This window comes from Fukomys damarensis, unplaced genomic scaffold (assembly GCF_012274545.1).
Source record: "Fukomys damarensis isolate Sample0158 unplaced genomic scaffold, DMR_v1.0_HiC HiC_scaffold_17, whole genome shotgun sequence".
Taxonomy (NCBI): domain Eukaryota; kingdom Metazoa; phylum Chordata; class Mammalia; order Rodentia; family Bathyergidae; genus Fukomys; species Fukomys damarensis.
Window position 1 is genome coordinate 6,664,693 of NW_022900929.1, and position 13,168 is coordinate 6,677,860.

At 49.1% G+C, this 13,168-nt stretch overlaps 1 long non-coding RNA gene across 1 annotated transcript; it reads right to left on the bottom strand.

The window, feature by feature from the left end:
- Nucleotides 1-1,915: 1,915 nt before the first annotated feature.
- On the bottom strand, nucleotides 1,916-13,168 carry LOC104870235. Its single transcript, XR_782484.2, has 4 exons — nucleotides 12,944-13,168; nucleotides 8,656-8,798; nucleotides 7,496-7,750; nucleotides 1,916-5,553 (listed from the first exon to the last, which is right to left on the bottom strand). It is a non-coding gene; the product is annotated as an uncharacterized LOC104870235 (long non-coding RNA).

The window sequence follows — 13,168 nt, forward strand, 5'->3', positions numbered from 1 at the left end:
GAAGACGCCCGGACTCCATGTGGCCAAGGGCCCCGCCCTCCCTCAAGCTCTGCTTTCTGTCTTTCTCTGCATTTCGGATTGGCGTCGCAGGTCGGGTTTCCCGCACAGGATTTTCAGGGCTTGCTTTGTATGGTAAGATTGCTCTGCGCGTCCTTTCACTTGGGCTTTCGTGCTTTCATTCAGAAACCCCCCTTGGCTCCTGTTGTGAGTGGGCATTGTTCTGGTAGCAGTGAACAATCTAGGAGACACACCTGGGATCTACTGGTCTGCATTCTAGAGCAGACAGGCAGATGTTAAGATCACACAGCGCGTGAAGAGCCTTGGAGAAATCCAAGACGGGGACCAACTGTAGGGAGGCGCTGCAGGTGAGGGAGTGAGACCCCTTGGGAGCTACAACATCCAGGGAGCAAACAGATGCTGGGGCCCCACCCACAAGGAGCCCAGTGTGGGTTGGTTAAGAAAAGGACAAGAGAATTGTGGGGGATGACCAGGAGCTGTGGTTGTGACGTGAGAGGTCTGAGGCGATGTGTGAGAGACACGTCAGTGTAGCTGTACCTGTGGGTGCTTTAGGGAGCATGTGAAAAGCCTGAATGGAGAAGGCTGGAGGCCATCACCATCTACCTGGTCTTTACAGGCGCATGGTTTAAAGTGCCCGTATCCCTGAAGCGCCTGTACACTCTCCAAGGGCAGCCATCAAAGAGGATGGATTTGTAATGTCACCTGGTGGGGAACTCGGTTTACAGTGTAGCTAAACACAAAATCATCACACTGTACACTTTGAATGCACACAGTGTTTATTTGTAAGGTACACCAGCCAAAGCGCTGTGAGGGCTGACCTCAAACTGAAAATCCTCCTGCCTCAGCCTCTTAAGTGCTGGCATTAGAGATGTGTACCATGACACCCAGCTCAAACTTTCTCACATGATCCTGTAAAAATTAAAGATTGCACACCTGACCTTGGGTTCAATTTTCTATCCTCATATTTAACTGGAATTTTTTAATGTATTACTTGAGCTTTTTGCTGAAAAGTTCCAATAGCTTGGTATTTTTCCTTAGTCACTTGCTCAAGACATTTAGGTAGTTTAGAAAGGCCTCAGGTAGGGATAGAAAAGGCTGCTCCTCCTTTATACTGGGGAAATAAGTCTTACTGTCTTTTGAACCCAGAAATTCCTGAGCATTTGAAAGAATGTGTCTCTGAGAGGTTAGGGTCCCACCCTGCCTCTCCACCTGCCTGCTCTACCATGTGACCCTTGTGGATGGCTCCCCTGGCCTGAGGAGTCTGTGAACAAACTGGTGCATTGTGCTCTGTGACCCTTATGGATCCCACTTTTTCTGAGGGCTGGACATTGTGTGGTCTCCCAATTGCTCCTGCTCTTCGTGACTGGGTCACACATTGTGCCAAGCTGCTGTCTACAAGTACACACTCCTTCTGTCGGTGCCCCACACCCTTCGGAAGACCTAACACTGGCTTTGCTTTTTCTTCTATGTTGAGAAGGTGGCACCAGCTTAATTGGAATTAGTGCATCTTTAGTAAACATGCCTGACCCTCCTTCCTAGCAATCGCCAGTGGGAAGAATTGGAGCTGGGGAACCGACTGCATGGCACGCTTCACTGCTCCCAGTGGGGAAGGAGGCCCAAGGGCAAGGGAAGCCCAACTGCATATTAATTTTCTTTTTTTTTTAAATGAGTTTATTGGTGCATTTTAGGTATACAGTACAGTTACATTCATCATTTGGATCTTGTACCTTTACATGACAGGTCTTGGTTCTCATTTTTTCCCCTTGTTCCTGCCCTCCGTTCACTCCCTCCTCCCCTCCCAATTAACATACACTTTATTTCAATTTTTCATTTTCTCATTTTTTCATTTCCCTCATTACCTTTCTCCCATCCTTCCCACTTTCCCTGCACCTTTACCCTATTCTTCCTATTTCTCATTGTCAATTATCTCATTAGGATGCATTTCAAATTTCGATAGTGTGGGGAACCCTGTTTAGCCTTCCCGACTTACATGTACTTTTCAATAAAGGCATCAGTTTTGAGCCTCCATTCTGCAGAGATAGTTTTGAGTCTCTTTGTGTGGAGTGAGTGGTAGGGAAGGTGCATGAGCCAAATGTTACTCAAACTTTAGAGATAAATGCATTTTCAGGCACTTGATGTCTGAAGTCTCAGGAAGATCTCCCTACATCAAACACAGCCATTCCCTGCCTCAGTCCTTTCCTGTTTTCCTAGCTAAGCTATGGCTGGCACATCCAGCTCGTGTCTGCACTGGCCCCAGAACCACGCTTGTGTTCCACATTTAGGTTCTGTAAACAGCCTACTTGCCCTCTGGGTATGTGGCCTGCAGTATGGAGCCCTTTCACAAGACGTCACCTAAAGGCCTTTGCTGGCATCAGGAGGGTTGGCAGTGTCCTGGGCAGCAGCCCATCATTCCTGCCAGGCTGTGCAGGATGGTAGTGAACAAAGGGCTCTTTTCACTAACCTTCCAAATTCACTCCATTCAATTAGCCTAGTTCAGACTTCAAAGATATGCTCTGAAATGGTTCAGTGGCTGAAATGGTCTCTCGGGAGTTTCTTCCATTTAAGCTCCAGAGTTAGGATCTCTGACCTTTTCTCAGCATTGCTGTGCATTAACTCAGTGACTGGAAAGCTGGTCTCACTCTGGTCCTGAGTTGACTTTGCCCAAATGAGTATGGATTTCCTTTATTTGTCTCTAGTGATATAAAATGCAAAAATGCCTTGTTACACAGGGCAGTATAGCAGTCAGGGCTTAGACTGTGACATGAGCTAAAGTTTGTTCACAGAGGTTGTTTGCTGTCTGCATAAACAGTTTCTTTGTTTATGCTGTCCTTTCCCATGTCCCTACTGATGGCCAGGACAGGAGGGGCTCTGCCAACATCCACCTTGGTGAGGTTTCTCCAGCCAGTTAGAGGGTGACCTGGCAGAGGTGCCCCACGTGCCTGACCTGTCAGCCCTGGGGTCTCGTTTCGTACCCATTTTGATAGGGCTGTCCACATACCATAGGTAGCTGGGGCTGGGGGAGCGTTGCTCACTTCCATGTTGTAGGGAGTCCAGTCCATGTGATAATGGTGAGGGCCTCCGCTCACATCCATGTTGTAGAAGGCTGCAGACACGACTGCTCTGAGGATAGGGTGGAGTGTACTGAAATCACAGATGGGGCTCCACACACGGGATGGTTAAACTCAGTGAGTGGAGGTCTCTGCTCCTCTCTGCAGTGTAGAGCACTCCACACACGCCTGTGATGTCAGGATGTAGGGGGCTCTACTCACTCATATATTTTAGAGGCACTCACACACCCCTGAGATGGCCCAGATATAGGAGCTCTGAACACATCCATATATATCAACATGTGGATGGTCCCTCTCGCACACCTGAGATGGTCAGGACCTAGGGCAGCACCACTGTGCTCACATCCACATTGTAGAAGCCTTCGCACACACTTAGAGGGCTCAGAATGTGAGGATGGGTCATTCTGAGTGTAGTGACTTTCTCGAGGGTTCCACATACCTGAGCCAGTGAAGGCTTGAGGCGTCTGCCTATGTCCACATATTACTGGACACCACACACACTGATGGTCAGGACTGGCCACTGTAGACATCCTCACTGTAGAGCACTTCTCACACACCTGAGATAGTGGGGGTATGGCGTGGGGCCTCTGCTCCCACCCCCAATTAACGAGCAGCACACATAACTGACGTGATCAGACATCGGGGACCGGATCAGCTCCTACTTGAGTTGGAGGGAACTCCATGTGGCGTGGCTTCAGTGGCTGGGATGTGACCAACAGGACCAGAACGTGGTGGTAGGCGGGGCTCTACTCACATCCTCCTAGTGAAGGGCTCCACACGTTATATAGGGGCCTGGCCCTACAAAGCTCTGCTCGCCCATCCATTGGAGAGGGCTCCACAGATACACACACACACACACACACACACACACACACACACACCTCAGAAAGAGTGGGGCAGTTCTTTCCCATCTACACTGTAGACAGCTCCACATATAGCTGGAGATGGTCTGAACATGGGAGGTGCTGTGCATGTCCAGGTCAGGGAGGTCTCCCACATATCATGTATATTCGGCATGTGTGGGGGCCTTAGGCAGCTTGGGGAAGGCTAAGACCACTTGGATGCTTGGATGGGGCATGGCGGTGTCTGCTCACATCTCACTGTACAGCTCTTCACCTGAGAGGGTCAGGACATGGGGGCGACTTTGCTCACCTCCATGTGTATTAGGACCCCCATCCCATGAAGATGGTCACGATATTAAGGGATCTTCCATATCCATGCTGTGGAGGTCTCTGCTCTTTTCTGAAATGTACAGGATACTGGGGGATCTACTCCATCCATGTAGAAGTGTGTGCCACCTCCTGGATGTGCTCTGCTTACAACCTCATTACAGAGGGCTCCATGATCCCCTTCTGGTCAAAACAGCAGGGCAATACTCAATTCCTTGTTTCAAGAAGGCTTGACAACCTGCTGAGGTGGTCAGGAAATAGACAGCTCTGATAACTTCCTCCTTGGAACAGAGACCTCCAGAGAACCAAGTTGGTCTTGTTAGCTAGTTCGGCTGCCATCCAAGTCGTGAAGGACTCCACACATTCCCGTAAGTAGGGACATGGAGAGGCTTGGGTCACGTTCTCATTGTATAGGGCTCCACCAATGTCTGAGGTCTTCATGACATGGACAAGTGTCCCTGCCTATATCACTCCTTCGTGATGTAGTCAGACACAGGGAGCATGTTCACAGTATTTTAGTGTTTCCAACAAGATGAACAGACAGTTGGTTTATCGATTACACTGTCCAAGTCACTACACATGTGATGAAGACATGGGGAGTGTTTAGGTTAAGTTTCCATTCTACAGGATTCCCTAAATGACTGGTTGTGATGACAGGTCAGGGAATGGGGCTAGCTCCACTCACAGTTATATATGGAGGGTCCATACACAGCCTGTTAGCAAGGAAATAGGAACCTCAGTGATAAACACATTGTACAGGGGTCACTGTGCTGCTAGAAGTGGATAGAGGGGGAGCTTGTTCATGCCCATTTTGAAGAGGACTCAACTTACGCCCGAGAATTTCTGTATATGAGGATATCAACTCCCATGATCATGGGCAGGACACAACAGGCCTGAGATGGTGGAGATCTGGCCATGTGGCCATTGTGAAGGCCTGGTCTACAGGAGAGAGTGGGGCTTCCCTCTCGACTACATTGTACCAGGCACCACTTGTGCCTCAGATGGTTTGTAGAGGGACCACACATGCTCTGATTGGCAGGACATGGAGGGCCACTCTTCACATCATGTTGCTCAGATCTTCACAAATGCCTGAGTGTGTCGGGACATGTGGGTGGTGGCTCTGCTCACCTATACGTTGAGCATCCTCCCATGTCCCTAAGTAGTCAGGTGTCCAGATGTGTATGGGGACTTCTGTCCACAATCACATAGTAGATTCCTCCACACAAAACTGACATGGTCTGCAGGTTCGGAGCTTTTGCTGTATGCAGGTTGAAGATGGCTCCACACAGAAACATGAGCTGGTGGGGACATGGAGAGGGGTGGTTACCAAAGTAACATTATAGAGGGTGACAAACACCTGAGGGTATGAGGATGTGGTGGGACATCTCTCACAGCCCATTGTAGAGGGGTCTACTGGACTTGTAGAGTTTCAGGATTTGGTGCTTTTGCTTCTATTAGGCCAGGAGATAGCTTAGAAATCACAAAAGTTCGCAAGTGTATTCACATCCTTATTGTATAAAGATCTGTACTTTGAAAGGGATCACCATGTTTTTTGTTTGGTTTTTGAGGCAGGGTATCATTATGTAGTTGAGATCAATCTGGAACTCACTATGTAGCCCAGACTGGTCACAAACTCATAGCTATCCTCCTGCCTTATCCTCTGAGTGCTGGGATTACAGGCATGTGGCACCATGCCCACCACCACACTTTGAAGCTCCACAGCTGTCTGACGTTGTCCGCACACAAGAAGTCACTGCCCACACAGAGTGTTGTACAGGGCTCCACACGTGCCTGAGTTGGTGGGCGTTTGTGGGGGGGGGAGTACTGTACCATGCCCTTGTAAAGGGTTCCACACATGCCTGAGGCACTGAGCAAATGGGCTGCTCTGTTCATATTCCATGTGAAGAGGGCTCCATATGCATGAGATGAGCACAACACTAGGATGGCTCTGCTCACATCCACACCTACATGAGAAGGTCAGGGATTGGTGGGCCTCTTTTCACACCAAAACCTGTAGAGGGCTCCATGCATGATGCAGATGTCCAGGGTGTGTGGGGACTGTTGACCTTGTATCAGGACCACACATACACGTGCCTGTCATTGTGTTGAAGGGCTATACTCACATTCATGTTGTCAGGGCACCACCAATGCCTGAGGTTGTAAGGACATGGGGGAGGCTCTGCTCACGATCAGTGTGCAGAGTACCACATATGCCTGAGCTGGTTAGGACAGCAAGACGCCCTGGTTACGTCCACATGATAGGAGGTGCTTGCTCATGTACAATGCATAAGACAAAGGTAGGGTTCGAGTCATTTTTCACATCGTGTAGGGTTCTGTATATGCTTATATAGTCAGGATATTGGGGGGGTATTGCAGATTCTACTTATAGTCATGGTGTACAGGGCTCTGTGCATGGTCTTGGTGATCACTGCCTCAGGAGCTGTAGGGACATCTACATCCTACAAGGCTAAACGCAGGTCTGAGGACGTCAGGACATAGACTTGGGTTCCTGTTCACATACACATTTTATAGGGAGCCACCCTCCAGACAGGATGAGAACACGGGGACTGGCTCCATGTTCTCTCTTTAGAGACCCACACACAGGAGAAGTAGTTAGGACCTGGGGCCTCTGATTCACAGCTGAATTATAAACGGTTGCACACAGGTAGAACATGCACAGGGATGACAGGTCAGGGGGATACAGCCAGCCTGCTCACTTTTAAATTAGAGAAGACCCCATAAACAGCTAGTTAGTGAGGTCATGGAATTCTCAGGCGACAAGCACACTGTACAAGCAGCATGATGAAATGAAAAGTAAATACATGGTGAGTTGTGTTCACGTCCGTGTTTTCCAGGAATCTGCTCATGCCTGAGGTTTTCTGTATATGAGGCTATCACCTCACATGCACATTGGACAGGATTCCACACAACTGAAATGTTAGAGATGTGGTGGGACCTTGCCATTCGGAAGTTATAGGGGCCTTGTGTAAAAGTCCCTGCAGCGATGAGGATAGGGTGGGGCTCCACTGTCATTCATATTGTGGGCAGCGCCAAATGGGCTCCATATGGTCAGTGCAAGGGCAGCAGGGGCCTGCTCATGACCTTGTTGTACAGGGCTCCAAACATGCCTGAGTGCATCCTAGTGTGTGGAGGAACCTACTCACATGTACATCATACAGAGCACCACTCCCCCCACCCACAGACACTCAGGATGTGGAGTGAAATTCCTGTCACATCTACCTTTTCCAGGTGTCCTCACTCACTGAGCAGATGAGATCCGGGGCTTTCCACTCACAGCCTGGGTGTACAGCGCTCCAAACTTGCCCGAGTTCCTGAGAACACGTGAGCACTGCTGACGTGGATATTCCTGATCTGGTCAGGACATGGGTTGGTGCTGCTCATGTCATCATTTCAGAGGTTTCTGTAGATGCCTTCAGTTGTCGTGACATGGAGACCCTGGGCCACATCCTCCTTGTGACCCTGGACTACACACATCTGTGAGGTCAGGAGAAAGGGGTTCTACTCACATCCATGTTGTAGACGATTCAGCACAGAATTCAGGTCTACAGGAGATGGAGTCTCTGATCACATCCTCCCATGGGGCCCTGCATGTGTCTGAGTTTATCCGGATGCAGGAGAGCACTGCTTACCTCTCGGTTAGTACAGAGCTGTATCCCTGCCTGAGATGGTGTGTGTGTGTGTGTGTGTGTGTGTGTGTGTGTGTGTGTGTGTGTGTCTGGGGGATAGGGAACAAGTGCACATAGTCACCTACACATCTGTGCATGGCTCCAATCACACCCATGTTGTAGAGGGTTAACACACTTCTGAGATGGTCAGAAGTAGGAGGAGCTCCTGTCCTGTCTGTGAGGTAAGGGGCTCTACATGTGACAGAGATGGAGCTGCCTAGGTTGCGCTCTCCTGCTGTAGAGGGACCACACATGCCCTGATGTGGAGGACATGGAGGGCTGCTCTTCATATCCATGTGGCTGAGGTCTTCACAACTCACTGACTGTGTCAGGACGTGTGTGTGTTGGCCCTGCTCACATCCACATTTCCAGGCTCCCCACGTTCTTCAGATGTATCAGCATATGTGGGGACCTGTGTCCACTCTGTCCCCTAGAGGATTCTTTGACATGAGCCTGAGGTGGTCTGCATATGGGGTGCCCTGTCCACATTGAGGTCTAAGTCGGCTCAACACAGATTCTTGATATAGCAGGGACATGAGGAGGGGCAACCATGGTGCTTACTGTGGAGTCTCTCGTATGGTGCTGGCCTGTCCCTAGGCTGACAGCTTCCAGCACTGTGTTGCCTTGGCTTTGCCCACCAACAAAATCCCAGCAGGGAGGTTTGTTCTTTCTAAGTTGAACCCACATCTGTCTTAACCTCACCACATCACATACCTGTGTCTAACAGTGGTCACTGATGCCTGGGAGTCTCATCTGAAGCAGTGCTTCCCATGCCAGTTCTCTCCTGGTGTTGTGCAGCTTCCTGAGGGGAGGATGACTTCAGTTCTGGCCACATGAGACACAGCATCAGGTGGCATCTAGGAGAAGGCACAGTTTCACCAGAGGTTTGAGGAGAAGCTTGCTGGAAGAGCACTAAGTGCACTAAACTTTGACACTTTTAAGTTTTGCTATGAGCAAGAAAACCAGCTTTTTTCAACCTGAGTGACACATATGCCTGGGAGGTTCTCAGGAGGATGTTGCAGATTTTGCAAGAGTCAGGCTTGAGAGACAGTTGTTCAATTCTTACTGAAACAGCTTTAGTGTGATGGGGGTGTATGTCCCAGGCAGAGCACTTGCCCCAGATACACGAGGTTCTGGCTGCCATTCCAGAAGGCTTCCATGGCAAAGTGTTGATGGAATAGACCATGCTGAAGGCCTTTCTGTGTAGACAGCCAGTCTGAACCCCTGCATGCAGCAGAGTGATCCCCCTTCAGTGGTTGAACATGGGGTATACTTCATATTCTTTTTTAATTTCTAAGGCACCCTAATAAACCTGCATAATAAACCTAATCACACTGACACATCCTAAAATTCTTTCTCTGTGAAATGGTCCAAGAACCTGCTTGGAGGTCCCTGTGGAGGTATCACTCACCTGCTGGGGGCAGGGACCTCCTCACATCCCATCCTGGGACACTTATCTGTCTGGTTGTTGTCTCTCCTTCCTGAGCAGTCTACCAAAATGCTCTGGGCCCATCTTGTGCTTCCTAACACAGAACTGCACGGTTTCTCCAAGGAACCTGGTTCTATTGGAAGGCGGTGATACCTTAAAATGCATTTCCGGTGCAGGAATATTCAGGGATACTGGGATGGCCTTGCATCTAGGCACTGTCAGCACTCCCAAAAAGAGAAGTGCAAAAAATGTTGTTTTTCTATACTCACCCAAAGAGATAGGTTTGTGACCCTTCAGCAGATAAGGTGGGCACCCACTGCTGCCTTGACAGCATGCACAAGGTGAGTAGGAGGTAGGTGGGGTGGTGGACTTGAGGGTAGAGTTATCAGAGCAGCCCCAGCTGATAGTTCCCAGGGCTCAAAGCCTGCCTTTCCCTCGAGCATTCTGGGATCGTACTCAGGGAGACACAGCATGGCTGAGAAGGCCAGGAGCAGCCGTGCCCTGCTGTCCTTGGCTCAGGGTACAGAGCCAGGTGGAGATGGGGATACTGCAGGGATACTGCAGAGCTGACAGCTGGCTGCTGGGTCTCTGAATCATGGATTCAGCACCACTGAGGTCGACAGGGCAGGAGAAGTCACTGAGATGGCTATTGATTACCTGGAGTCAGAAATTGAGGAAAACACCTCCGTTGGAATGTGGGACATTCTCCCTAAAACAGTGTCAGGATGTGTGGCACCACACGGAACACAATACTGAGGGCAAGTCTGTCACCATCTGAGCGTCAGGCCCTGACTATTGCCATTGTGCCTATGCTTTCTTTTCAGATAGGGGCACAGCCTTTGTCATCTTCTCTGTCCACATCAAGAAAGAGAATTGAAAGCCATGTGTACTCACAAGGGAGGGACATTGGGTCACATTTACTGCTTTGCCTAGTGTTAACTCCAGTTCCCAGTTACGGTCTCAACGTGGACAGTAGCCAAATGGTCTCTGTCTAACAGGAAACCGGGAGTCTTGACAGTCCAGGGAACAGCCATAGTGATGAGAGGATCCTAATTCCACCTTGTGCAGAGGTAATACACAGCAGTCTGGGTGCCCTGGAGGACATGTGTGTTTCAGAGAGGAGAAAGTGAACACAGCATTCAGCCACAGGACTGAAGCCTTCTGTTTCCGCTGACATGTGCATGACAGAACACCTCTTTGTCCAAGTTTGGGGACACTCCGCCCTGGAGAAAGGCAGCCTGTCATGTGTTCCCTGTGGATGACCTCTTCCTGGTGACCCCTCATCCAGTGTGAGCTGACCTTGTGAACAGAACACAGCAGAAAGGATGTGAAGTCACTTGTGAGAGGCAATAGAAAAGAGGCTGTACTCGTGTGTTCTGTGTACCCCTTGTGCTCACTCACAAGGATTCCACCTGCCATGTCCTAAGCTCCCCTGTGGAGAGCCCCTTGCTAACCTGGCAGTAGGGACCGGAGCCCTCACTCCAGTGCCCTTGAGGAATGAGTCCTCCCAGTACCCACGTGAGTGAGCTTGGGAGTGCTCACCCCTAAAAAGCCTTCAGATGTCACCATGGCTGTGGTAACATTCTCGTAGTGGTGGAGCATGTGACACGCAGAGAGATAGAGGAATAGAGGTCAGCCTTCCCCACAGTCCTGAACCGAGAGTGAGCAAAAGTAATGTCCTGGGTTGTTAAAGTTTGGTTTCCTTTGCATCGCAGAAATGAAACACAAGTAAAGTGTTCTTCAACTAAGGAGGTGGGTTGCCTCCCTTGGTTGAGGCCTGTGGATTTGGAGTCACCTATGTCATCTTCTATATGACCACCAATTTATTGGGTATCTTGGAAATCTAATTGGTTGGGTGATTGCAGTACTTGGGATTGACCCCAGGGGGCGATGGATTGCACCTCCCCAGATAAGAGTTCTTGCTGAGTTTTCTACCCTGGCCTTTAATTTGCCATCCTCCTTTCTCAGCTCGCATTGACAGTTATGCATAACCACATCTAGGTGATTTTGAGTTTTGAGGCAGGCACACAGCAAGAGAAAGCTCTGTAGCACGTTAAAACTGAAATGTGGGCTGTCTTGACCTTTGAAGACCCAAGGTGCGAGAGAGGTATATAGCAAACACCAAGAGACCCCAAGCTCTGGAGGGAATCCAGGTCTTCCGCTGTGCAGGATCACCCACCAAGCAAGGAGAGCCGTGTGGTGCTGGCTCTGGAGAGACTGAGACCCTAAACATTGGATCTCCTATGACAGGTGACTGGAGCTGCCCTACATCATCCATGATGTCATAGTGTTTCAGTGTTTAGCAACACACTGTGCAATGAAAACCTAAATTATTTTTTCTTGACTTTTGACAGTCTTGTCTTCAGCAAGTGCGATGGTCCATAGCCATATTTTTTGTGCTTGAGAGGCTGAGGCAGGAGGATATTAAATTTGAAGCCAGTCTAGGCTACATAGTGAGTTCACAGCCCACATGGACTCCACAGTAAGACTTTTTTTCTCAAAAATAGTGTTGTCTTCTTAGGTACATAGCCACTTTCTGTGGACTGCTGAATATAATCCATAAGCACTTAAAATTGGGAGCCTGGGATATCACCTTCTAGAGCTTGCCTTTCTTCTCCCAGCTGGCTACTGTTGCCACTAATACATTCTGACTCATACAAATGGAATTTCAGAGACTGAAATGAATTTCATGAAGGTCCACAGTGTCAAGTCTACTTCAGGTTAAATTGACCTATACTTGTATGCCTTCCCCAGTCCAAAGCCAAGTATAAGACCCATTCTGCAGCCCACTGACCCCAAACCATCTAGAATCCCTGTCCTTGACTTCACCTTCTCAGCTGGCACTTCCAGAACCCACTGATCCTGGAGTGAAAAATGACCCTGCGTGTCAGGCTAATATTCCTGGTCTTCTTTTCCTTGGGGGTATGGCAATGTGATATTTTACATCTAAAGCACCACTCTTATTCCTTACACCAGATCTCGTTTGTCTTTCTTTTCTTTCTTTCCCACAGGAGGAATGAGCCCAGAATTATTTCCTTTTCCAGTACTGAGCATGGAACTGAGGGCCTCACACATGCCAGGATGAGCTAGCTACAACCCTAGTACTGTTACGGAACAAATCAGTGAGTGACACACAGAGAGGCAGGGGAATGGAAGTAAAGTAACAAATGTACTCGTCAATAAGGGTCGTTCCAGGCACGGCTTCTGTGTGATGGACCCTTATCTATAAATAAATTTGTTATTTTAGTTCCATCCCGCTGCCTCTCTGTATGTCACTTACTGAGTCCTTCTGTAACACTACTTGCACCTTACTCTATATTTAGTTGTGTTATTATTTTGACACAGGCCTTTAGTAAGTTGGTCAAGGTGGCATGAACTTGCCTTCCTACTAGGTCATCCTCCAGAGTAGCTGTGGTTACAGTCCCGTGACACCGGAACCGGTAACGTTATTGTTTGTGAAAGTGGAAGGACATAAGACAAGGTTGGTCTGCACTGTCAGGCTATGATGTGACACTCAGTGGCTCCCCACAGCCCATCCCCACCTGGAACAGAGAAGCTAAGGCTTGTTCTCACCTGAGCTGGTGCCCTGGGTGTCCGATCTTCACTGCCTTTGTGCGTGTCAAGGCACGGTTATCGCTGAGGATCTTTTAAACGGTGATGAGCAGTACAGTAACAAACACTTCACTCTAGTTTTTGTTGTTGTTTATTCCTCTGTCTTTCTGCACACTGGTTTTTCCATTTTCATTTGATGCCGAGACACACCAATTAGTCGGCCTGAGCCCTGGTTGTCTTGGCAGC